General features: G+C 42.3%; 1 long non-coding RNA gene across 6 annotated transcripts in view; it reads right to left on the minus strand.

The window, feature by feature from the left end:
• LOC105602212 (uncharacterized) overlaps positions 1 to 26,139 on the minus strand; it is a 305,023-nt gene that overhangs the window by 220,006 nt on the left and 58,878 nt on the right. The gene's annotated exons all lie outside the window — the stretch shown is intronic.

Consider the following 26,139-nt stretch of genomic DNA (forward strand, 5'->3'; position numbering starts at 1 on the left):
CAGCCGCTCAGCCTCCCAAGAAGGAGACACTCCCTGTCCCTTTGGCCACAGAACGCGCAGCCATACCTTTGATCGGAAAGGCCAGCAGCCAGTGAGTGTAAATGGCACACCCATCAGCAACACCATTCAGACAGCGCTGTCTTCACGAATTAAATATGACACATCACAATGATGATTCCGAGGTTCAGACAGACCTCACTGCCTGACAGACTGGGTCAGCCGCCTTCCCAGCCTGTTTCAGACACCCAAACAAATTAACACATGTTCCGTGGTGATACAAAACTGCATTTCTGTGTGTGAGTGTGCGTTTCAAAGCCTCCATGCAAGCGCACGATTGTCAATTAAATATTTATCAAACTCCCGCTGACCTACGAGAGGCATCATCCGCTGGCTCTCAGAGCATCACTATCAGCTGCTTTTAAAAGGCAGCTTCTCTTCTTGGGCAGTGGAACCTATTTAAACCTCAGTGAAGAGCCCTCACTATCTTTTGTACTGGATCCATCTACCAGGCTGAATGAGGCTTTTAGAACCAGCAAGAACCAGATGGCCCTCCAAGAGCATTTCTGAATGTTTGGATCTGAGTCATTTGTATGCGGATGTCTTCACAAAACAGCAATCTGGGTAACAGGCTCCAGGCTGAGTCCAGCTTTCCAGACAGCCCATCTTTGCCCACAATTGAGAAGACAAGCACAATATTGTAGGGTACCACAAAAATATTGCAGCGTTTCTTTATATGTGTAGCATCAAATACAGGAAGAGTCCCCATCAGGCTGTCACGACAATGTTAGTTCGCCACAACAACATCCCTTCCTGATCATTTTTCCTTTTCCCATTGCACCTACGATTCCTCCCCTGGCTCAGGCATAAAGCCAGCTTTGTAAATCAGCCAGCAGAGGGCACCTCAAAACTGGTGCAATAATCCAAATCACCGCAAATTCAGAGCCGAAAAAGATGTCAGACTAATCAAAATGGGCTCCAGCTTTATGATGTGCTGGGAGCTTCTAGCCAGAAAGAGGAGAGCCGGGGAGGGAAGAGATGGAGCCAGAAATGTAGTAGTTGATGGACCTGCTCATCCGAAGAAGAGGGAAGGCTTCAGAGAGAGTCCAGTATCAGAAATCCAAGGGGAGGGATAAACCTAGTTCAAAAGTGGGAAATGATCAAAATGAAGGGGGTCAACCCAGCACTGCAAACTTCTCAGCATTTTCCCTAGAGAAGAGAAAACTTATGTTTTCATAAACACCTGTACATGGATATTTATAGAAGCTCTCTTTACAGCCACCCCAAACTGGGAACCATCCAAATGTCCTTCTCCCAGTGAATGGATAAACCAAATGTGGTATATCCATACAGTGCAAAACCACTCAGCAATTTAAAAAGGACAAGTTACTGATATATACAACAACACGTGTGCTGTGCATGCCAAGTCTCTTCAGTCGTGTCCGACTCTTTGCAGCCCCGTGGACTGTAGCCCACCAGTCTCCTCTGCCCATGGGATTCTCCAGGCAAGAATACTGGAGTGGGTAGCCATTCCCTTCTCTGGGTTGGGATCTTCCCAACCCAGGGTTCAAACCCACATTTCTTATGTCTCCTGCACTGGCAAGCAGGTTCTTTACCGCAAGTGTCACCTGGGAAGCCCTACAACAATATGGATGAACCTGAAAGGCATCACATGGAGTGAAAGAAACCAATCTCAAGAGAAAGTTCCATTAGCATGATTCCATTGGTAAGACATGTTCAACATCTCAGCATTGCCAGGGGCTGGGGGGATGGCAGGGGATGACTACAAAGGAAACAGCACAAAACAATTTTCTGCAGTTGATATAACTGCTCTGTCCTGCTTTTGGTGATGATTACATGAATGTATACATGTGTTAAAATGCATTAAACTGTACAGGCAAGTCAGTTTTACTGTAGGTTAATTAAAAAATTTAAAAAATTTTAAAGAAAAAAAACTAAGCCATAAAAGAAAATCAAAGGGGTAGAACTTGAGGGGCAGGATGAGATGCATCGATCAAGAGTGAGATCTAGGGACTTCCCTGGCGGACCAGTGGTTAAGACTCGTAGCTTCCACTGCAGTAGGTATGGGTTTTATCCCCAGTAGGGGAGCCAAGATCCTGTGTGCCACACCATGTGGCCAAAAAAAAAAAAATCTTCTTTTTAAAGAGTGAGATCTAGTAATGTCTAGGTCCTTATCTAGAATGTAGGTAAAGTGCAGAGGGCCAGAGCAGAGTTGATCCCTAAGGACAGGCTGCTGGGAATCAGGTTCCACTGCTGACAGGTTGAGGTTGGGTTTCCGCTGAACACCAGCAACTCAAGCAGAAGGGAGCAGAGGAGCCAACCAGCAATTCAAGCAGAAGGGAGCAGAGGAGCCAACTGGACCCACAAGGTGCTGACTGAGCACAGAGGCTGCCACTCAATGCTCCTGCAGCCCCAGGGGCTCTGCTCACCCTTAGGAGCCCACATCCATGGCAATGCAGAGCCACCCCAAGTCACTGCCCCACCCCACTCGCTGGTAAGGAGACTCATTGACTGTGGGCAGAGGTTTAGCTGAAAGGGCCAGTGATAGACAAAAGCTAGACAGATCTGATCTAACCCCCAATACACAGATAAGAAACCCGAAAGAGCAAAGCAACAGGAGTTTCCCAAGATCACATAGCTTGTGAGCATCCCCGGGGGTCCTGGACCCCAGCCCCGGACTCTTTTCCATCACCCACTGCTTGACTCCCTCATCAGTCCTCTAGCCTGGGATGGCATTTCTTCTCATCTGTCCTGGGTAAGTGAGACCACGTTTTTATTTAAAAGAGAGCAAAACACAGGTGGCTCCATAGCTTTTCATGACGACACGTGAAGAAACTCATTACCTCCCTGAACGTCTTTATTTGTTGCTATTACATTCATTCTTTTTTTCAGATGAAATGTTCACTACCTCCTGTGTCTTGAGTTCCCTGTCAGGCTTCTCTGATCTATGCCACTAAATCGAATGATTTGACTGGACGATTAAAAAGACAAAGTTCTTACCTATCAAATCACCTCTTATGTCCAAGCCACATTTTTCATTTCCATCAAGTATTAGAGACCTCAGAAGAGGGATGACTGTCACGGTTCCCTTGGATTGAATGTTATGAGAGAAAAGCTTTGGTGGAAGAAGCTTTGGTCAAGGTTACTGGCCCAGCTCTGCTAATAACTGGATGTGAGATTTTAGGTATGACACTTCCTTTCTTGAGACTGAATTTCCTCCTCTATAAAGTGAGCTGGTTAGACTGGAAAATTATTAAGATACTTTCCAGTCCTATAAAGTTATATATCATGTGTAGTCTTTGTGTGTGTGTTTGCCCAGTAGTGCTGGACTCTTTTCAACACCATAGACTGTAGCCAGCCAGTCTCCTCTGTCCATGGATTTCCCAGGCAGGAATACTGCAGTGGGTTGCCATTTCCTCCTCCAGGGGATCTTCCCACCGCAGAGATCGAATGCACATCTCTTGCATCTCCTGCATTGGCAGGTGGATTCTTTATCAGTGTGCCACCTGCGAAAGCCATTTAGTCTTGAGTAGATAGCAAATAAGTAAACTGATATACAAAAAAACCAGACACATTTCAATTAGTCAATAAATGTTTTCTGTGAGCCTACTGTCTTTTCAGGCTACACATTAGCCAGGAGGTATTTAACAACATATAAGAAATGATAACTGCCTTTAAGGACATACAATCTCATGGATCAAAACAAGAGTCTAAATTTAAAGGAGCCACTGTTTCACTTGTCCTCAAGTGGGCCATTTGTTTAACCTCTCTGAACCTATTCCTTCATCTGTAAACTGTGAATAATAATGGCTCCTTCTAGGAGTGAAAAATAAATGAGAGTATATTACGTTTTATTATTAAGTCATTTATATTACTGTCCTGCCCTCTCGAAACAGCATTTTTCTTTCTTACCCCATACTCTTTTTGCAAGTAACCTCCATTTTTAATCTCATCGCTCGAAACTGAATTTTCTATTAATGCTTTGAGATGCAACTGAAAGTCCATTTTTTCCACAAAGATGTATCTGCCTGCTCCAGCCAACACAAATCTCCCTTGTCTCTGGTTTTCTGTTGCCTTTGAAAAACACCAATGTGGTGTTTTCTGTTGTCGCATGATTGACTTGTGTGTCTGTAGTTTAAATTCTCCTGAACTCCAGCATGGGCTTCCCTGGTGGTTCAGATGGTAAAGAATCTACTTGCAGTTCAGGAGACCTGGGTTCAATCCCTGAGTTGGGAAAATCCTTGCAGGAGGGCATGGCAACCCACTCCAGTATTCTTGCCTGGAGAATCCCCATGGACAGAGGAGCCTGGCGGGCTACAGTCCAAAAGGGGTCGCACAGAGTCCAACATGACAGAGCAACTAAGCACGCAAACTCCAGCCTACATTACCAACTGCCTCCAGTGACCTCAAACTCTACATGTTTCAAGTACAGCCCATAATCTTTCCAAAGACCTTGCTTCTCTTCATGAGTTCATTTCAGTTCATAGCTTCTCAGTCGCTTATACTAGATACGTAAGTATTTGTTATGTTTCGTCTCCATCACAGCCTCCTCCTATTCATCCAATTAATTTCAACTCTCATGCATCTCACATCATCCTTTCTCATCTCCATCATCTCAGCCTTCCTGGAGCCTCTCTTGACTAGAATAATGCAATAGCAGAGGGAGGAAGTATCAACATCACCCAGCGAGCTTTTCAAAATACCCCTATTAACATTTCCATCAGCCCATACAGTATCTGAAATTTTAGTTGAGGGAAAAGACAGAAGACTAAGGGAAAAGCTAGGCTTGAGTCTCCTGCAAAAGTTTCCAGGTTATTCTGATACATTGCTCATCACTGATGAGGATCACTGTTTTAACCTTTCTCCTCCAATCCCTTCCCCCTCTACTCCCCTATACAGTCCATGGAATTCTCCAAGCCAGAATACTGGACTGGGTAACCTTTCCCTTCACCAGGGGATCTTCCCAACCCAGGGATCGAACCCAGGTCTCCCGCATTGCAGGCGGATTCTTCACCAGCTGAGCCACAAGGGAAGCCCTCTCTCCTGCCCAAATTACTTTTCAAAACCTCCAATTATCATGGCTCTTCACTGCCTCTTAGAAACAAGCAAACAAACAAGAGGGTCTTCAGCCTGGCTTTCACGTTCTGGTTCCAGGCTAGCTTCCTGACCGGGATTCCCCCACTCCTTCCATGCCCTATGCCTTCCAGCCAAAACAAACTCGACCTTGTTCTTCTAGACTTACCATGCCCTTTCACACCCCAGGTCTCAATTCATGCTGCCTCATCTCCTTGGGATTCTCTTCTGCTCTCACCTCACTATCCTTGCCTCGGAAAATTCCACGTGACTTTCAATGTTCAGACCGATGTCATCTCTTCCACAAAGTCATGACCAATTTTCACCCTCTTCCAGGCAGAATTAGTTCTTCCCTTCTCTATATCCCATCTCAATCTATCCACAGGGCTCATCCACTGAGTAACAGTTCAGGAAGGCCACCTTTTTGGACTCCCTCTGATAGGACATAAGGACCTCCTTTGGTCCTCTTAGTAACTGTTTACACCTGTTTTATACTTACACCCGACACTGTTCCATCTGTTGGGGGGAGCAGTGGTTCATAACCTGTTCATCTACTAATACAGACCATGAACTCCTCAAAGACAGATGCCATCCTATCCTTCTTTGATCCCCAGCACAAGCAAGAGTATGGAATTTTACCGGGTGCTAAACAAATATTACTTCAGTCAAGATCCAGATTGAAGGTCCTCCCTGGTGGTCTAATGGCTAAGACTCTGAGCTCCCAATGCAGGAGGCCCTGGTTCAATCCCTGGTCAGGGAACTATATCCCACAGACTGCAGCTAAGGCTCTGCATGCCACAACTAGGGCCCAGCGCAGCCAGATAAATAAAAATATTTAAAAAGAAAAGATCCAGATTGGATATTGTCCCTTCAATAAGCATTTGCAGGCTCTAAGAAGTAGCAGCGCCTTCCTTCTGCCACTACAGCATGCCGCCAACACCACCTTCTATTGTTATTTACGAGCTCATAGACTTAACCTAAGACAATGAGTGTATCAGGGGTGGGAACCATGTCTTTATCTTTGTCTGACCTCTGACATGTTGTACAGTGCCCAACAAATAGCTCTACCCACCAAGCTTCTGGAATAACTGAACTGATTTTACTGGCATTTCTTTCCAGGTGATAAGCTCTTCAAAGACCCTCACTGCATCTTTTATTACCCCTCTCACAAGTTCAATATCTCCTCCAGTCCTGGGTTGAGAGCAAACATTCAGCAAAATATTTGTCCACTGACACATTCTTGAATATTCCTGAATAAGTTGAGGCCTGCTTGAGAGGGTGCAGTGTCCCTAATGGTTGTGTTTCCAAGAAAGGAGGAAATCTGTCTTGCAGCGACCATCTCCTAACTCTCACTGTCATCCTGTATACATCCTGGTATTTCATCATGGTTCATCGTATCACTAGAAAGGTCACATCTGTCTCTTTGCAATTCCCAGCTTATTTCCCTGGTCCAATACCAACCACCTCCCTTCTCTCCAGTTGTCCCAGTGTGCTCATCAGAATGGAATGCACCATATTAACTTCAACCAGGAGTGAAAATAATGCCTACTGATGTGATAAATTCTAGTCCAACAAGGCTGAGGGTGGGATCACTGTTCAATGTATTCATAATACAGAGGCCAACTGGATAATGAAAAACATTCCTTTATCCACAACTGAACTGTTTTAGTTTTTTAAAAACTAAAACATCACAATATTTATTGAGGTTTGACAGAAAACAGCAAAAGTCTGTAAAGGAATTATCTTTCAATGAAAAATAAAAAAACAAATAAAACAAAAACAAAAAAATAAACTCAATATCTCATTATTATTAAAACAATGACGACACTGCACGGTATGTTTTATTTTAGGCAGTAAAAATAATCATGCTTTTAAAAAGCACTAATGTGATAAAAGTTCTCTCTTTCTCCACTGTTTAACACAAACATGGTCCTACAAGTTTATAAATTGCCCAACCATTCTTGAATGCCTAGTCACAACTTAGCTAGCACCATCATTCAAAACATTAATTTAGGAACTGAACAACCAATGAAGAAATAGTTTTTCTGGAAGTTGGGAAGTTATATTACTTGAGTTAAATAAAAAGAACAAACTCAACATTGATCACAGCACATCAACTGAGAGTAGAGATGCCAAGCAAGGCTGCCACCATCATACATCACGATAGCACAGATGTCAAAAAACTTTAGAGTTTCTTCCAGATAGGTCTACGAATGAAATTACTTGGAAACAGAAAGTAATGACTGTGACATGGGATACTGGTGAACTTTAATCCACATTGTATCACCGTATTTAAATATCCACAGAGTCATGCCTATTTTTAAATCCTATGATCTAGGATAGATAATTTCCTTTCTGCAGTGAGATCATTTGTGTTATTAGCTGCAATGCAGTATTTTAAGACTCCATCAAGAAGAATGAAAGGAAATCAGAAATTGAGGCAACAGTGTAGACTAGTCTTGTAAAATCTGACATTAGAAAAAAGATTGCTCTGGACTTGAATGATTCTGACTGATTATCCATACAACTGAAATTCACTGGTATAAGATGGAGGGATCTTGCATATCCAAACTGACTAGTCCTAACACAAAAAGGAGAGGTCTTCGTTAAGGTCACCATGCTGCAGACCTGAGTTGTCATTTCAGATCATTTCTCAGATTTGTAGGAAGTGAAAAGAAATGAACATTTTGAGAAGTCTCAACACTTTTAGCATTATCCACCCTAATGTCCACTGGTCCTACTTTGTTAACACTTTATGTGCAAAGAAAGCTCAAAATTACTCCAGATGTCTCAAGTGGCCCAAACAGTTGATTCTCTCTACCAGGAAATTGGTTCCTGAAACCAACCAAGTGTGTCATATTGAAACAACTTTTCCTTTTGATTGTGAGCTTCTTCGTACAGTCTACATCAAGGATCCCACCAACCACCCCAGAGCAGCCACTGAATTCCTCTACCATCTCAAGCATAACCTTGAAAAGTGATACATGCTGCCACCAGTCCCTGAACTGAGAAGCTAAGGTCTTTGTCTTGTGATTTAGCGCGACGTTTTTTAACCCTGGACAAGCCAGAGCTCTCTTTGGTCCTCAGTGCTTCCTTATGCATATTGTGGGGGGCGGAGAGGGGAGGGGGGCCATGGGGGAAACAGTATAAAACTCTTCCAAAGTATGGAGATGAATTAGATTGTGACAGTCAAATGACTTTAGCTTTTTGGGGAAAGATTTTGCAGCAGTAACAGTAACCTGTTTCCTCCAAGCGGTGGAAAAATTTTTCTATGGGTTCTTGATTTCTGTTGGGGTGAGCTCGTTTCATGGGGGTCATGGCACTGGTGATTCCTGTTGAGCTTTTAGTTCTATTTTGCGAGTGGCTGGGGCAAAGGTGGGACAAGAAAACCCAAAGGGATGGGGACAAGCAAAAGGGATTGAAGGGTAGAGAGGCATTACAAAATTGTTCCCTTTTTGAAGAAAGGCTGATCTCAGGTTCCTTTTTAATTTATTTTATTGATGTATATAGTTGATTTCCAATGTTAGGTTAATTTCTGCTGTACAGCAGAGTGATTCAGTTATGCATATGTATATGGGATTCCCTGGTAGCTCAACGGTAAAGAATCTGCCTGCAATGCGGGAGACCTGGGTTCAAATCCTGGGTCAGGAAGATCCCCTGGAGAAAGCAGTAGTAACCCACTCCAGTATTCTTGCCTGGGAAATCCCATGGACAGAGGAGCCTGGCAAGCTACATACAGTCCATGGGGTCACAAAGAGTCAGACATGACTGAGCAACAAACACTTTCATTTTTTTTCCATTTTCATATATATATACACACACACACACACACACAGAGAGACACACACATAAATACATATATATATACACATACATCCTTTTCATATTCTTTTCCATTATGGTCTATCACAGGACATTGAATACAGTTCCCTGTTTAGCTTCCTTTCTAATACCCTCCCACAAACTTTCTTGCTGGCAGTTCTGGGGCAGGCATTTTTACATTTCCTCTTCCTTCCTTCCAGACTGACACTTAGAGAAGTGAGTGCAGGAGGGACTGTCTCCAAATCATCTCCTCCACAGAATTTCACATTAAATGAACATGGGGAAAAAATCCAATCCTGTGGTAATGTTCTCTTAGAACATTCTTGGGAGTTTTATGCTGTCCTTAAAACACCAACTGTCAAAATAAGATAATGGTTTTTCAAGGAAATCCCAAACATCCACAGTCAGCCTAGCAAGTGTATATAAATGGAAGAGCGTCTTCGTGTCCCCTGGCTAAAAAAGTAAATCTGGGGAGAAAATAGAGCTTCATCGAAGCATCATTCCCTATCGATGAAATCCTCATTTTCCAGATCTGCTTATTTTAAAATCCAACTCCTTGAACATGTAACACCACATCCAAGTGCCACCTCTTTGCTATTTTAACCAACCATTACGAGCTTTCTGTTTGCTTCCCCAAATATCACAAGAACAGTTTGTTGTGCTGGTTCATTAGCAAAACGAAGACTTTCTTCAGTGCTAATGTGTGTCACGTTTGTTAGGAGGACTAGGAACCCTACATTGCAAAGGGAGTTAGATGAGCATCTTCTCTCTAAAGGCCTTATACAGTTAAGTAGAGGAAGATGTGCTATTTATTTAAAAGTGGGGCAGGGCTTTCCTGGTGGCTCAGGGGTAAAGAAACCACCTGCCAACGCAGGAGAGGCGGGTTCAATCCCTGGTCTGGAAGATCCCACATGTCATGGAGCAACTAAGCCCACAACTACTGAGCCTATACTCCAGAGCCCAGGAGCTGCAACTACTGAGCCCACGCACCACAGATACTGAAGCCGTAAGGCCCCGGAGCCCATGCTCTGCCACAAGAGAAGCCACCGCAGCGAGAAGCTGGTGCGCTGCAACCACAGAGTGGCCCCCGCTTGCCACACCAAGAGCAAAGCGTGTGCAGCCATGAAAGACCCAGCGCAGCCAGAAACTAACAGGTGTGTGTTGAGGGCTGGTAAAGGGAAGGCAGCTGCACTTTGTTCTCTCAATTTGGAGGGAAGAAAACTCTGAAAAGGTTTACAAAGTGATGAACCCTGAAAGATGTGTCAACCACTGAACTGTAGTGTCTCAATGGAGTATATGCTTCTGAAAAGGAAACTGTTTTAATGAATGAGGGGGTGTCGGTGAGTTTCATAGTTTGGACCATACGCTGCCGTTTTAGTGTTTATTTGAAATCGGTGGGCAGGCATATGGTGAAGAGGAGTAGAGGAAGCGACATCCTACATTAGCTGCCATATACACACACCTGTGACCCTTTGCTTGATTCTTGTTACGTTGTTCTAACAGGCCAAAGATGCTATTTTTCCCCTGTAGTTTTTAAAGATGTTTGTATTTTTAGGACCCGGGAGATTTAAGGCACAGATAGTATTTTGACCACATTGTGTTCAATATGTAAAATCTGAGAAGCGGGGTCTCCACTTTCAAGAAAAGCCCAGGTTGGGTCTTCTGCATCATTTGGAAGTCCGACATCAGCTGGAGCAACTACAGACTCTTACTGTGTGAAATATTTGGATTAATGGCTGAACTTGAACCTGTGCCTTTAAAATATCTGGAGACTGACCTTGGCCACAAGCTTAGCGGTTCCTTTTAAGTTGATCCAGCAGGAATTAGCTATGTGCAGGGGGCACAGGTTGAGAGATGGGGTGCCCTCCAAGTCTGTTCTCCCATGGGGATGAGCATTCCTCCCAGCTCCACGGAGAACCACACGGTGCTACAGGGCAAAAGGGACTGGTTTGTACAACTTCAGTCACTGAGACCCTGAGCCTTTCATGAACCTCTTTGTCGTTGGTATTTTCAAGTGGAAATGCTAGCCAGCCTTGCGATACTTGTCATTTTCCCTTCATTTCCCCATTTACCAAAGAAGAATCGGTCATAAGTTGGAGTTCTCCATTTCTTTCTATCCAAAACGCTCTGCACAAGTTAGCGACACCAGTTTCCCAGGACATAAAAGCGTTGGCAACATGTGCTTAAAATTTGACTTTGGAATCAACCCCAAGTGGACTGCTCCTTGGAAAAGATATGCTTTATCACAGATAAATTCTCCTTGTTCACAGTTCCTGGCCTGGAGTTGCTGTAGGTTCATGTAGATGTGTGCTGGAAATTAAACAGCGTGCTACCAGGGTGGCCGCAATTAAATTCAGACTTGCATTCAAACCATAGCCCGCGCTGCATTTCTTGGAGAAGTTAGATTTCTATAGACATTTCAGAATGTCTCTTCACAAAAGAAGGAGGCAGGGTGGCTGGGCCTGAGTCCCCTAAATCAAGGCAATGAAAATGGGCAGGAAGAGAATGTATTTGCAGGGTGCCAAAGTAGCTGTTCATAAGAGTGAAGGTCTCATACTTCCAATTTAGGGTGTTTTCTTATGGAACCCAGAAGGTATTCTACACTGACATTCACATGCAGACTACAATCATTATTTGGAAAAGAAAGAAATCATGAGCTCATACTGAACGTCAACCCAACAGCATGTGTCATAAAATGGAATGGCTCCTCAAAAGAAAGAACAACCTCTTCTGCATGCAGATATACTCCCTTTGGACTTAAAATACATTTTGGAATTGAAATGCTGAATCGTAGCAAATTCTGACAACAGTCAGGAGTCCTGGGCTCCTGCCAGAAGTTAGATGGCTTGAGGAAAAAAAAATCAACTTCGAATAACTTTTTTCTAGATAATTATAGATAGTATAGTATTTAGAAGGGGAAAAAAACTATGCAGAACTAATATAGGTATGTGATTTTTCTAAGCTAAAATAAAGGCAAATGTGTTTTTTAGCAACATTTTTTGAAAATGGAATTCAGATTTAATCTGCCTTCTGATTTCTTCTACATGGAATCAGTTTTCATCACTTGTATTTATTTGAAGAAATACAAATTATAGGAAGCTAAAATCCCTGGGAAAAAGTCCCAGGATTTTCATGCTAGGTCAAATGCCCATTTGAAATACTTTGCTGAAAATCTATTTTGAGAGTGTGACTTTCTAACCTTTGACAGCTTTGCAAGTTATCAGAGGAGTTGGCCCAACTAGAAGGCAATCACTTGGGCATAAATATCACCCAAAAGAACAGCTATGGTTAGTTTAGGTGCAAAACAGCATAACCCCAAGATTTATAGCCATACAAATGATAGTCAAAAACCAGTTTTTGAAATCTACACTGGAAAAGTTACTATGTACATTACACATGCAAGCTTAAAAGACAATCACCAATTCAGGCTGAACTGATTTAAGTATCTGAGAAAATCCCAAACAGCAGATCTGGCCTGGCTTAAAATGTCCATCCAGTTGTGGAGCCGGAAAAATAAATAAATAAATAAACACATGGAATGCCTGACAGAGACATGAGCCTTGTCTCATGATTTTTTAAAACTGAAAATGCAGCCGGAAACACACAGAACCACAGAAGTCTTGTGAAGAAACTGCCTTTGGCATCTAGGCTGGAGCAAATAAGCTTCAAAGACCCCCACCCCTCACTTTTCCACCAGAACCCTCCATTCTTGCTGTATTTCCTAATTTTGTGGACCAAATTGCTAAGCTGTTTCTTAAAACAGTGTGCAAAAGAAATAGCTACCCTCTGCTACTCTACGGACTCTTACAATTTTTTCCCTCCTCCTGGACACAGGCCACTAGTAAGGGAAAGATTCAGGGAAAAAAAAAAAAAAAAGCACAGCAGTGAAAGCAAAGAAACAATAGACAACGGTGGCTTGGACAAAGCCTTCCCTCAACCCTCTTTCTGCTCCTGCTGTGACTCTTGCTTTCAAGAGTAAGGGCGGCTGCCATCGGATGCAGGGACAATGCACGGAGGAATACAAGGCAGGGGGGAAAAAAGGAAATCAGATGAATTCAGAGCTGAGATGGCAGGGCTCTCACCTCCTCTTGGTTTGCATGGACATGTGTGTGTGTTTGTGAATACTCCGGATGGAGACACCCTGCCGAGAAGAAATAAAAAAAAGGTGTCTGCATTGTTGGATGATTCTGAAGGCTTCTACATTTGTACATGCATTTTAGAACTATTCGCAGGGGTATTCCTGCCGTCAGCCATCTCTCTCCCACCCCACCCCCATCCTCTTCTATGTCCTGCGGTCTCCATCGTACCTCTGTTAGTATGAAGACTTTCTGCCCATGTAAGTGAGAGTGTGCATTCCTTAGTGTTTGAATCAAGACCCATATCTGCATGCAATTCTAATCTGAGGAGCCCACAGTGGTTAGTAAGACTATCAATTAGTCAGCAATAGCAGAGACCCTCATTGCCTCTGAAGGAACAAAGGTAGAAAGACAAGCAAATACTCCAGCACCAGGATCTTGCTGGATCCTGGGAAATTGCTGGCTATGAATAACAGCATCTTTCCCTGTTTAACTCTCAAATGCATGTAACATGACAGGATATTAATGTATCCAGCTGCATAATTAGGCACAGAGTGTCTAAAGGCATACATGTTTCTTTGACACAACTGGGAATAAAATGTATTAAGCTGAACTAAGAGGAAGTACCTGATTACAAATAAGAGGTTATGACACATTTGATCCATGCTCCATTTCAATGAACTGCCACTAGAACTTAACTCTGTGGTAGAGTTCTTTGTCCATTTCAGTGCCTTTTATGAAATAAACCAATAAAATAATGATGAAAGGAGGAGAAGGAACTATTCAGCCATGAAAAAGTATATAAGAAGACTAAATTCTCCACAATAGATGAAACTGATCTGGTTAAAATTCAAATCTGGATTTTGTTTAACATTGGGTGGGTTTCTTTTGGAGTGTGTATATGTGTGTGTATGTGTGTGTGAGAGTATATTTTTCCTAATTGCACATCTTGTGAATATCAACTTATATTGTATGTATCCTGCTAACCATCTGAAACAATACAAAGAATTATTTTCTCTCATTTTGCAGAAACCTCAAAAAAAAACTAATCTTTGGAAAAACAAGGCTTTGCCTTTCAGTTTTCAAGGCCATCAAAATATTGTTAACTTGAATATATATGAGGAAAGAGGGAGGAATAAGTAACAGTTGCTCTTACTCATTTTGCATAGGGATCATTGCAAAGGGAGTGGTGGACTTTGTTTCTGATGTGATCTATGATTTTAACTCTTCTTTTCTGGCCCATAAAAAGCTTCATTTCTTTCCTCAGCACTTGTTGTTAGAATTGAAATTATTTTCCAATAAAGTATGGGAGCTATCATGAAGGCTAATATATTTTCCAAATTCTGTAAATAAGACAGAAAGTCTTACCTGAAGACATACATTTACAGCCACACTGTGACAGGGGCTCCAAGAGTCCACCTGATTTCCCTGTGCTATGGACCCCTCTTCTTAGGACTATCACTCTAAAGAGCCATGTCTGTTTTTCTTTCTTCCTGGACAAAATTATTTCAACAATCATGTTACCCCCTTTTAACCTGGGAGGTGACTACAAAAGCTGAGAAATTTGGAGATAACACTCAAACAGAAAACCCCACTGAGCTGCAGGAACAGGATGAAGAATCTAGCAAGCTCTGGAAATGAGGAGAGGTGGTAGAAATCAGGAGAAAGCAGGTCCCCATCAAGATACAGCAGAGGTAGCGAGGGAGGCTCATGAACCACCCCCCCAACACACACACACACCACCACCCATCAAACCTTGTCACTGAAGACAGAAAAAAAAAAAAAATCCTAACCATGTCAAGAAAGGGGAAGGGAAATGGTGCTAAATAGCTGGAGAGGTGACCCACCGTCCTGTTTGCTCCTTGGCTCTTGCCGAAGGGAGTAACAGCCACAGCAGTGACAACGGAGTTGAAATGTGCCAAGTGCAACCTCTGCCCCGTGCTCTCTGCCTCCCAAAAAGGCGAGAAAAGCGTGGCTGGGACAGAGCACAACAGAAGGAGCAGGCACCGGCAGCGAGTCACGGACTCCATCAGCACCGGCTGGTCTCTGAAAGCCCTGCATCGGGGGTCCCGCTCACAGGCAGCGAAGCAGCAGAGACAATGGCAAATCAAAACCCTGGCAGGGCTTCTGGGATCATTTAATCTCTCACTCCAGCATCTAGACGGGGACAGCAAGGAACACAGGCGACAGCTCCTTCACACCGAGGCGCGAGCATATGCCTGCCTCTCTGAGGATATATTTTTAGACACAATATCGGGGTAAGACAGTCTGTGCACTCAGCGGCAGTATTCACATCCGAACGTGGGAGCAGCCTCTTTCTCACTCTCAGGGGAGCTGAAGATCAGAGGAAGCAGCCACGTTTCTCACCAAGCCAAAAGTCAGTGAAGAGGACCCCGAACCGCAATCCATTGTCTCTGCACTCAGACCATGAAATACATTTTCAAGATGTGCTCCAGAATGAGGTCACGCCGTGTGGCCATTTGCTCACTTCATATCTTTCCACGGATGCCTTATTCTACCATCCAAAAGTACAACCAGGAGCAGCATTCGCACCTTGAGAAATACCACATCTGAATGCCACAAAGTAAGGATGAAAAAATATTCAGCAGGACATGTATTATGAGTAACATGTCCTAAACTTCAAAACTTCTCCAAACAATGTTTATTAAAAGCAAGCAATGAGACAAGTGATGTCTTCTGCCATGTCGACGTGCTTTGAATCTGAGTGCTCCTCCCGTTCACCTCAAGCTTCAAACATTTAAAATAATAAACAGGAGAGAAAAATAGCCCAGCTCATTAAAGCATAAGCAAGAAAGCAAGGAGACCAGCTCAGCCTTTGCAAACAAATCAGACATAATCTGATATGCTTTTGTTTGAGCCTGGGAATTTTTCGTTCACATAGAGGATTAAAATATTTTAAAAGATTCCTTATTAAATATGTATGTGGACATATCTGTACATGTATAAAATTCCCAAGTTAATTTAAATTTATGGGGGAAATTCAAGGGATTGCAGGTCCAACAACCCCAAAAGAAAATAACCCTAAAAAACAATCTCTAACCACATAACCAATCTCTGAAGTTTCACACACCACAAAAATGAGATGGTTGCAGTGGTCATGAATGAAAACAATGTTTCACAACCACAATATTCCAAATAAAAGTACTTAAAACAAAGAGCAAAATGTCCACTTCCTTATTTTTGAGTCAAAATTTGTTTCTGTCAGAATTGGTTTTTTTGGTTAATGTCATATACATGGTATCTATAAAAGGGAGGAACAACATGGATTCTTGTCAGCTCTACAAATTAGCAACCTGAGTGTTGGTTTTCCTTTAAGGGTAGAAACAGTTTATAATTTCACGTTGTAAATCTCACTAGGACTGAGTGCTCTCCCAAGGACTGACAAAGAAAGAATTCACGTCAGACCAAAAGGCTGCTTTTGGTCAGTTTCCTGCAGCATTCTTGCAACAGATTTGGGCCAAAACGAATATAGAATCCTAAGCTGAACCATCCATCACATTTTCCTACTCTTTCAATTAATGACACTGCAATCAGATCGATAGGATATAATAAGAAAAGAGCTTTGTATTTCTATACCTATTAATTCGCTGAGTAACTCCAGCAGTAAAACGTGACTTGAAAGGAAAAACACTCAAGGAAAATGAATTCTCTTAGCATACTGAACAACGACTCCCTGACCCAAAACTGAACACTGATGTTTCTACCTTCCAACCAGGGTTACTAGCATCCAAAATTAGTCTACTTGGTCAGAAGCAAGCTTAATCTCTTTTTTTTTTAAAGAGTCTCTGCAGTATTCTCACAAGGCCACAGGTTGGTCTAGTTAAATTGGTTGTTTTGGGGAGTTTTAGAACAAACATCCCTGAAATGCAAGACAGAAGCAGGGCAGCCATCGCTCTCTGCTTCTTAGTCCAACCAAACTGCTAAATTTGTGGTGCTAGTTTTCGAGGACATTCTGTAGAAAGGAATTAGGCTTAGGAAGAGGGAGACAGGGGAAAAATGATGAGAATGCTAATGATGGTCGGCATTATTAACCCCAAATTCCAAATCATTGCCTTGGTTGGAGACAATGTGAACAGCTCCAGACAGGAATAAAACATGGTGTCCAATCCTCTCGGTTTATCACTGCAGACAGAGGACTCAAGTATGAGTTCTCTGTGGGAAGGAGGCAAAGAAAGCCTGTCCTAGGATGTTCTCCAGGTTCACGTCCATGTCTACATCACAGGGTTACTAGGGAGGAGCAGTGGCTCCCTGAACTCAAGAGCGGAGAGTGAGATCCTAGTCCCCAGGGCCTGGGGGTCAGGGAAATGGGAAGAGGTGAGTCAAAGGGTACAAACCTCTAGTTATAAGACAAGTAAGTTCTGAGGATCTAATGTGGAACTGGTAACTATAGTCAACATTACTGTACTGCATACTGGAAATCTGCTGAGAGAGTAGACCTAATTGGTCTTATAGACAAAAAGGGTAAATATGTGAGGCGATGGATATGTTAATTAGCTTGACTGTGGTAACCACTTTATAATGTATGGATATATCAAATCATCACATTGAGCACCTTAAATACATACAATTTTTATTTGTCAGTTACACCTCAATAAACCTGGGGTAGTGGGGAGGGCGGGAGGCAGGAGAAGGAGAGCAGAAATCAGTGACTTCAGTCCTAAGAAGTAGACTCTACAGAATAAAGGTTATTATGGCATTGAATCAATATTGATTCAATATGGCATTGAATCTCACTACTGGTGTAGTGAGAGGAGCATAGGTTTTGTTGCTAGACAAACCAGAGTTTGAATCTCAGTTGTATTATAGTATCTCTGAACCTTGGATATGTATTGGTACAATAGAGACCCTACCGCTTTCCTCCAGGGCTGCTATAAAGTTAAATGAGATAATGTACCTAATGGCACAGACTAGCTAACTCTTTCTCCTCCCAGTTCTCAGACCGCTGCATGTAAAACAGCAATAAAAATATAAGCTTACTGCAGCTTCCCTGGTGGTCCTATGGTTAAGAATCCACCTTGCAAGGCAGGGTAGGTTTGATCTCTGGTTGGGGAACAAAGAACCCATAGGACACGGGGCAACCAAGCCCACGTGCCACAACTACCAAGCCCATATGCTCCAGAGTCCATGCTCTCTGGAGCCCATATGCTACAGTGGAAGATCCACATGATGTAATAAAGACCCAATGTAGTCAAATAAATAATCTAAATGTTTAAAAATATATACATAAGCTGACCGTACAGATTAAATGAAATAATGCATATAGGACATTCTATACACTGTTCAGCATAACAGAAGGGTATTATTGTTGTCATAAAACAACAACAATGCTTTTAAAAATAAACACGTTATTTAGCGTAAGACATAGAGGATGAGGAATATGGTCCAGCATCTCCTTGTGTGCACAATCATGTATTTCAGATCCACAGGGGAGATCTCAGCAGTTGCTTTCTACAGGAGAAGGTATGTCATGAATGGTCATCACCAAGCAGTCTCCCAGTATATCCTCTCTTCGTCGCAGATGGCATTGTTAGAGGGTGGAAAATAGGATTTTTAAATTCCCAGATGAAATTATAAGAAATTATCTACCAAAGTGTCAGAGACACCTCTGCTAAGACGTAAGACTATCACACTCAGGGTTCCCTGTGTTTGTAATTAAACAGAAAGGGACCTAGTCATTCATTTAAGAAACACCTGTAGGTCAGTAAAATATCCATAAAGAGTAGAATAGGTAGGATGGCTAGTAAACAGTGTTTGCCCTCAGAGAGCTTAGAGTCTAGAAAAGGAAACGTTTAAATCATAAAATGAAAAGAATTACAAAGCATTTAGTGAGAAAAATACTACAGGTCTCGGAGTAAAATTTTGTGGTAATTGGTATTTGACATCTGAAATATTATAACTATTTTTAAAGGACTCTTTTTATTACTTTGTCATGACAGTTCTTAACTATGAAACAAGATGATAGATGAGAGAGATTAAAATGCTGCAAAATAACAAGCTTTATGAAGACATCAAGTTCATCATTTAGGCATGGTTTTGGATAGGAAACACTGGGAGGCATACAGAAACCAAAATGTACTAATTCCATAGCTGCAGTTAACTGCAGAGGATGTCTGCTGATTTTTGGAACAAAAACAATAGAAGCTATCATGCATATATCACTTACACTGCCAAGATAAGTGCTTTATGTGTCATAATAATCCACTTAAGCCTCACAGCATCCCTTTGAGGTACGTTCATTCTATTGTTATCATCACTCCTTACAGATGAATAAACTAGAACACAGAGAGGTCAAGTGACCCGCCCAAGATCACACAGCTAGCACAAAGCAGAATCAAGTTGCACACGCAAGCAACTGCATGTCTGAGCCCACACTGTTGACCACTACAGTCAATCACCTCTCATCCTTTCCCCCGCTTAGATCCTCATCAATTCTGATTTTCAGTACAAAGTGGGATGGAGTGGACAACAAGTTCAATCAGCCATGGGTAAACCCCAAGAGACAAAAAGAGATGGCATCTACATGGTCAAGTAAAACCTACAGCCAAAACCAAAACACTAACACTGTGAAGCTGCTACAAAGCCAGTCTTCTGTTTATCCTCTAGTCAGTTCCCAAGTTCATTCATTCACATTTCCAAGTATTATCACTGAGCATGTCTCTACCAGACAGAGTGGGTCCCTAGCCCAACAGAGCTTACAGGCTGGTATATGAGCACTGTCACAACAGTGACAATACACGGAGATGAGGGCTTTGTTAGAAAATCTAGAACTGGAAAGCTGGATACTTGCTTTGCATCTAGGATCGCTCTTCAGAGAGCAGGTTTGTGAGATTTAGTATGTCTGGATCCAGAAATTTCTCAGAGAAGTATTTTCATCTGGTTTAATGCTAACCACAATCACTCTTTTTAATTTCTATCTGTATTTTCTCTGGCCCTGTGTGATACATGCTGATGTAAGCTGCTCACCAGAACCCCCTTTCAACTGGCCTGGAGACAGACATTCCCTGTGTGCAAACAACCTGCTCCAGCCCAGATCCTACAAGGAAAGAAAGGAAGACACCTTCCCGTCTTCCTCTCTCGCCTCAACTGGAACAGATGCTCAAAAAAAATTTTTTTTCAAGTAAGGCAAGGACACACATTTTAATAATGCTTATTACTTTTCCTGATCATAACAGTAACACAGAACACAGCTGCTATCAAAATTTTAGAAAAACATAAAAATTTAAAGATGACAATTAAAATTATCCATGATAATAGTAATTAAAATAACCTCTTTTGGTATTTTAATAGAATTCCCTCTAATCTTTTACATATGTAGGTGTTTATGTATTAATATTTGGCTTTTTTTTTTACAACACTTGGATCAAAATGTAAATAATTTTGCCTCTGACGCTCTTAGTTTAACACCACATCAGAAGCACTTTTGTTGTTTAAATACCCTTCAAAAACATATAAAAATACTATGTAATATTCTATTCTATGGGATATGCTATTTAACTACTTTCCCAATATTAGGCATTTAGACGTATTAGGACAGAGAAGCCTGGGAGGCTGCAGTCCATGGGGTCACTAGGAGTTGGACACTACTGAAGAACTTCACTTTCACTTTTCACTTTTATGCTTTGGAGAAGGAAATGGCAACCCACTCCAGTGTTCTTGCCTGGAGAATCCCAGGGACGGGGGAGCCTGGTGGGCTACCATCTAGGGGTCACACAGAGTTGGACATGACTGAAGCGACTTAGCAGCAGCAGGATTTGTATTATATAAAAGGGTGTAAAAACCATCTTATTATATAACTATGCGGCTACTTTTCTTAGTACAGATTAGGAGTAGGGTTATTTGATCAAAGTGTTTTTATTAATGTCTTGCTAGATTGCTTTTTAGAAAGCTTCTGACAATTTACATATTTAACTACTGGAGGAAATTATTTCTCTATAATCTCACCAGCCTTTAGTTTTATTTATTTTAGTATCTACTTTTTAGCAGTGCTGTTTAATTTGCATTTATTTGAATTCTAGTGAGACTGGAGTAATATTTTAAGAGTTTATTCATCACTTATTTTTTAATTATCTGTTTATCTTTTCTCATTTCCTTACTGTGTCATTATTGTTTTTCCTACTGATTTGCATGATTCATAATATACATGTATATTTTATACACACATACATATACATACATAGCTTTCATCAACTACTGGAAATATATTTTCTAAGATGTTTATAAATTTTTTTGGTTTGCAGAACTTTTATATTCTATATGAAAATTTCTTGATATCTTCTCTTGTGATATCATCAGTTCAATTCAGTTCAGTTCAGTTGCTCAGTCGTGTCCAACTCTTTGCGACCCCATGAATCGCAGCATGCCAGGCCTCCCTGTCCATCACCAGTTTCAGGAGTTCACTCAAACTCACATCCATCGAGTCAGTGATGCCATCCAGCCATCTCATCCTCTGTCGTCCCTTCTCCTCCTGCCCCCAATCCCTCCCAGCATCAGAATCTTTTCCAATGAGTGATATCATCAGATTTTTTTATATTTTGAAGCACCTTTAATTCAAAATTATTCACCTATATTGTCTTCAAGTTATTTTACATGAAACATCTTTGCATGTAATACTACTAAGCTTCAGTTGGTGCATTTTGTGAGATAAGGATATAACAGGAAGGTTTTCTTTCCTCTTCAATTGGCGATTTCCCTACCTTTCATCCTGATCTCCACTGATATTTTAAGTATAATAAAATATACATATTCCAACTTGTTTCAGGACCACCTATTCCATTCAGATGTTTATATTTAAATTCTTTCTAATGTATGAAACTAACAAAGCATTTTCTATTTCATTATCTCAGGAAAGAGTTCTGCCATCAGAGAGACAAAAATATCCTATTATTAAGGATTGGGCCAATCACATCGCTGATGTTAGGTGATAAGACTGCTGCCAAAACCAGCTGGGTCTCTGGATGAGCCTTGATGACCAAAGAGCTGAAATTGAATTCAGAGGAGTTGAGATCAAGGCAGAAGATTCCACCTTACGCAACAGGGGAAGGCAGGAGTCATAGGGGTTAATCAAATAAAAGTCTGCAGGAGAAAGTCAAGACCCAGGCAGTGACAAGAGCACTTAGAAATTAAAGTTTGAAGAGATCAGCCAAGATTGAGCTCATCCTTATAGACCCAGATGAAGAGGGGAGCCAGAGCATCTTGAAGAGCAGACAGACCCTGCAAAGGGGATGGGGGTGGGGAGGGGATCCAGCTCATCTCCCAAGCAAGCATAAGAATGATGCAAGGTTCTTAGTCGGAACCAAGAAGCACAAGTTCATTTGGGCATCTAGTCTGCAGAAACTTAACTACTGGGTGTGTGTGCATGTGCGTGTATGTGTGTGTCAGTCAGTCGTGTCCAATTCTTTGTGACCCCATGAACAATAGCCCGCCAGGCTCCTCTGTCCATGGAATTCTCCAGGCAAGAATACTGGAGTGGGTAGCCAGTCCCTTCTGCAGGGGATCTTCATGACCCAGGGACCAAACCCAGGTCTCCTGCATTGCAGGTAGATTCTTTACCATCTGAGACACCAGGGAAGCCCAGCTACAGTTTAGGTTTCCCCAAAGAAATATGTAATTAATTAGTTATATGAAACTGTGCTGGGTCATTTAAACTTCCTTTTCACTGGTACAAAGACATAGTTTGGTCCAAAATTAAAGAGAGGGATACCCAGCCCAGGCCACCTCCCTTTGCAGTGCTCACATAAGTTCAGGTAGGAAGGATGAAAACTGAAACAGCTCATTTACCAGCAGTGTGCTAATGTTGGAAACATGGAGGGTTCCAACCAGGGAAAACAGGTCAATTGCTAATGCAGGGTCGTCAAAGAAAGAACGCTTCCTCTTTTTAAGGTAGAGGGGAAAAGAAGGCTATGGCTCTGATAGAAAAACTTGTCGGCTTTCTGTTGCTATTGCCCGGTACACAGTTAACTAGTCCTTTCATGCTACCACATTGAATGGTCCACACGTGGCACGTCTGGGACAGGGTAGGGATCAAGGTGTAGTGGCTGGAAACATGGCCTCTAGAGGAAAGCCAATCAGTGCTTGAGTCTAACTGTGGCAGTAACTAGCTGTGTGATCTTGAGTAAGTTCCCTAACCTCTCTGAGCCTCAGTGCCTTCACCTGTAGTATGGGCAGAGTAGCTGTATTCACCCGATAGGGTTGTGATAACAATAAAAATAAGAAAACACACTTGGACAATATATATGGATCTGTTACATGGGGAGCATTAGAATATTAACCTATGTTAGGAGACCGGAAAGGGAATGTGAGGTGGAAGATTGAATCTGGGCTCAAACGCCAACTCTATTGTTTGTTCTTTTTAAAATTATCTATTTATTTTTATTTTTACTTTTGGCTATGCTGAGTCTTTGTTACTGCATGGGCTTTCTCTAATTGCAGCAAGAGGGGGCTTCTATCCAGGTGTGGTGCACAGGCTTCTCATTGTGGTGGCTTCTCTCTAGTTGTGAGCACAGCTGTGTGGTGTGTGGGCTCACTAGTTGTGAGTTATGGCTTAGTCGCTTGCAGCATGCGGAATTTTCCTGGACCAGGGATCGAACCTGTGCCCCCTGCATTGCAGGGCATATTCTAAACCACTGGACCACCAGGGAAGCCCCCTCTGTTGTTTGTTCTGATGCCTCCCTCGCCCCTCCTCTACCAAACGGGTATTTGATTACAACTTTACTTACTCCAAGTGCTTAGTGACTCAGTCGTGTCCAACTCTTTGTGACCCAAAGGACTGTAGCCCACCAGGCTCCTCCATCCATGAGATTCTCCAGGCAAGAATACTGGAGTGGGTTGCCATGCCCTCCTCCAGGGGATCATCCCAACCCAAGGATCAAACCCAGGTCTCCCGCATTGTGGGCAGATTCTTTACCAGCTGAGCTACCAGAGAAGTTCAAGAATACTGGAGTGGGTAGCCTATCCCTTCTCCGGGGGATCTTCCCAACCCGGGAATCAAACTGGGGTTTCCTCCATTGCAAGTGGATTCCTTACCAGCTGAGGAACCAGGGAAGCTATCTACTCCATAGGGTTGTTTTGAAGATTCAGTGAAATGATATACATACAAATTTAGACAGTTGTGCCTATCTATAAAAAATTAGCCATTATTGTTATTGTTTTAAGTACTCAGAATGCATGGCTGAATTCCCCAGGTCAAAAGTCAGTAAGAAACTGAAAACATAAAAGGAAATTTCTTTCCCTCTGGAAATATAAAGATTAAAGGCAAAAGAAGAAGAAGGTGGCAGAGGATGAGATGTTTGGATGACATCATTCACTCAATGGAGATGAGTCTGAGCAAACTCCAGGAGACAGTTAAGGACAGGGAAGCCTAGTGTGCTGCAGTCCATGAGGTCACAAAGAGTCAGACACGACTTATACGAAAATCAACAACAAACCTGATTTTCTGAGCTGATTGCCCCATCCTTAATGGAAAATCTGCACTGCAATAAAATGGATTCTAGTGGCAACACTAGAGTATCCAGCCTGTAGTCACAGAAAGGGTAATACCTCTAAAACAGCTGGGATGGCAGTTTCAAGGGTCTGCTGAGTTAATTCAGAGGGCACAAGAATGACATTTCTCTAGACTGCCACAGCAGGCTTCTTTCTCAACTGCTTCATTTGAGGTCCTGTAGGCGATTTCAGAGCCAGCGGCCAGTAAACCTCCCTGCCTGTGATAGTCATCCCAAGGTGCCCTAATTCCCAGGATCACACATCTCTACCCGCTCATGCCTTTATTTTTAAATTCATTCCTCCAACCATCAGACATTTCCTTCTGCACCTAGGCTAGGGGCTGGAGTGTATAGCAGTGAACAAAACACACTATGTTCCTGATTCCTGGATCTCTCCTCCTAATGGGAGACTCAAACGCTTATCTGGTAACCACACAGGTAAATATATCATCAGAAATCATGACTGCAGTAGCACAGCTGAGAAGAGGAAAGAGATTATGTGGATTTAGGGACAGTCTTCCTGGGGAAGTGTAACTGAAGCTGACATCCTGATATAAAAGATGCGATGCCAGCCTAGAGTATGAAATTTTCATGAACGTTGGCTGGAAGGAAGCAGTCCATGAGGCTGATGAAATTACCACTACTGACCTTTGCAAAGTATACTGTAAATAATGGGTCCCACACTCTGAAGTGTGAAAACCCTGACTATCTTAGTTTACCAGCCCTTCGCTGGAAGGAATAAAGGTAGAAAGAAACATCAGTCTAGTACTGCCCACCAGTAGGGAAGAAGAGCAAGGTAGACATTCATCAAGCTTTGTCCATGGAAACAAGCCCTCCTATGGCACCTAAGCTGCATCTCATAGACAGGGTCCTGTTTGGAGAACAGCGTGCCCAGAGCTCTTCCAATGTGAGTAATAGAAGTCTTGGTGGTGGGTGCAGGATGGAGAGTATGGGTTATAAGGTTGATGGGATGATCCCTACGTCTTGCACAGGAGCAGTCACCGAGGAAGAAAGAAATGGAATCCTAAATTCCTATACAGTCTACACAAAAGGTCAGATGTTTCTCCCAAACCCTCACTTTCTACCAACTGAAATCCATTCCTCAGAAATCAAGACTGGCCTTGTTCCATGACGCTTTCCTCTCTCCCACAGCCTGCAGCATCACCCTGCTCCAGCTGCGATCCCAGGACCCTACTCCCACTGCACCGGGCTGTGCTGTTCTCTAGACATTTCATGAATTATTTTCTTGCCTCTGCAATGTGATGTACTCCTCAAGGACTAGGCCTGTTCCTTTATTTCTTTTGTATTCCCCACAGTGCTGCATTTAGCACTGTGCCCACTCTAGGCACTTAACATATCAATACCTGTTGGATAAATGAATGATTTAATTAATCTACATATATCTGTAGGATTCAGTAGGTTAAAGAAAAAGAAAAGGAAGTGTTCTGAGAATAACAATATGGAGCCATTCTCTTCTAGGTAGGGCTGGGTAATCATTTCAGAAGTATGTTTAATACTGTATATTAGTTCCTATTTAAAGGAAGGACATAGGGTACAATAGTGGAGATTTTCATCTGTGGCTTCCCCCAAATCTGTCTGCAATGCAGGAGATGCAGGTTTGATCTCTGGGTCAGGAAGATCCCCTGGAGAAG

This window comes from Ovis aries, chromosome 15 (assembly GCF_016772045.2).
Source record: "Ovis aries strain OAR_USU_Benz2616 breed Rambouillet chromosome 15, ARS-UI_Ramb_v3.0, whole genome shotgun sequence".
NCBI lineage: Eukaryota > Metazoa > Chordata > Mammalia > Artiodactyla > Bovidae > Ovis > Ovis aries.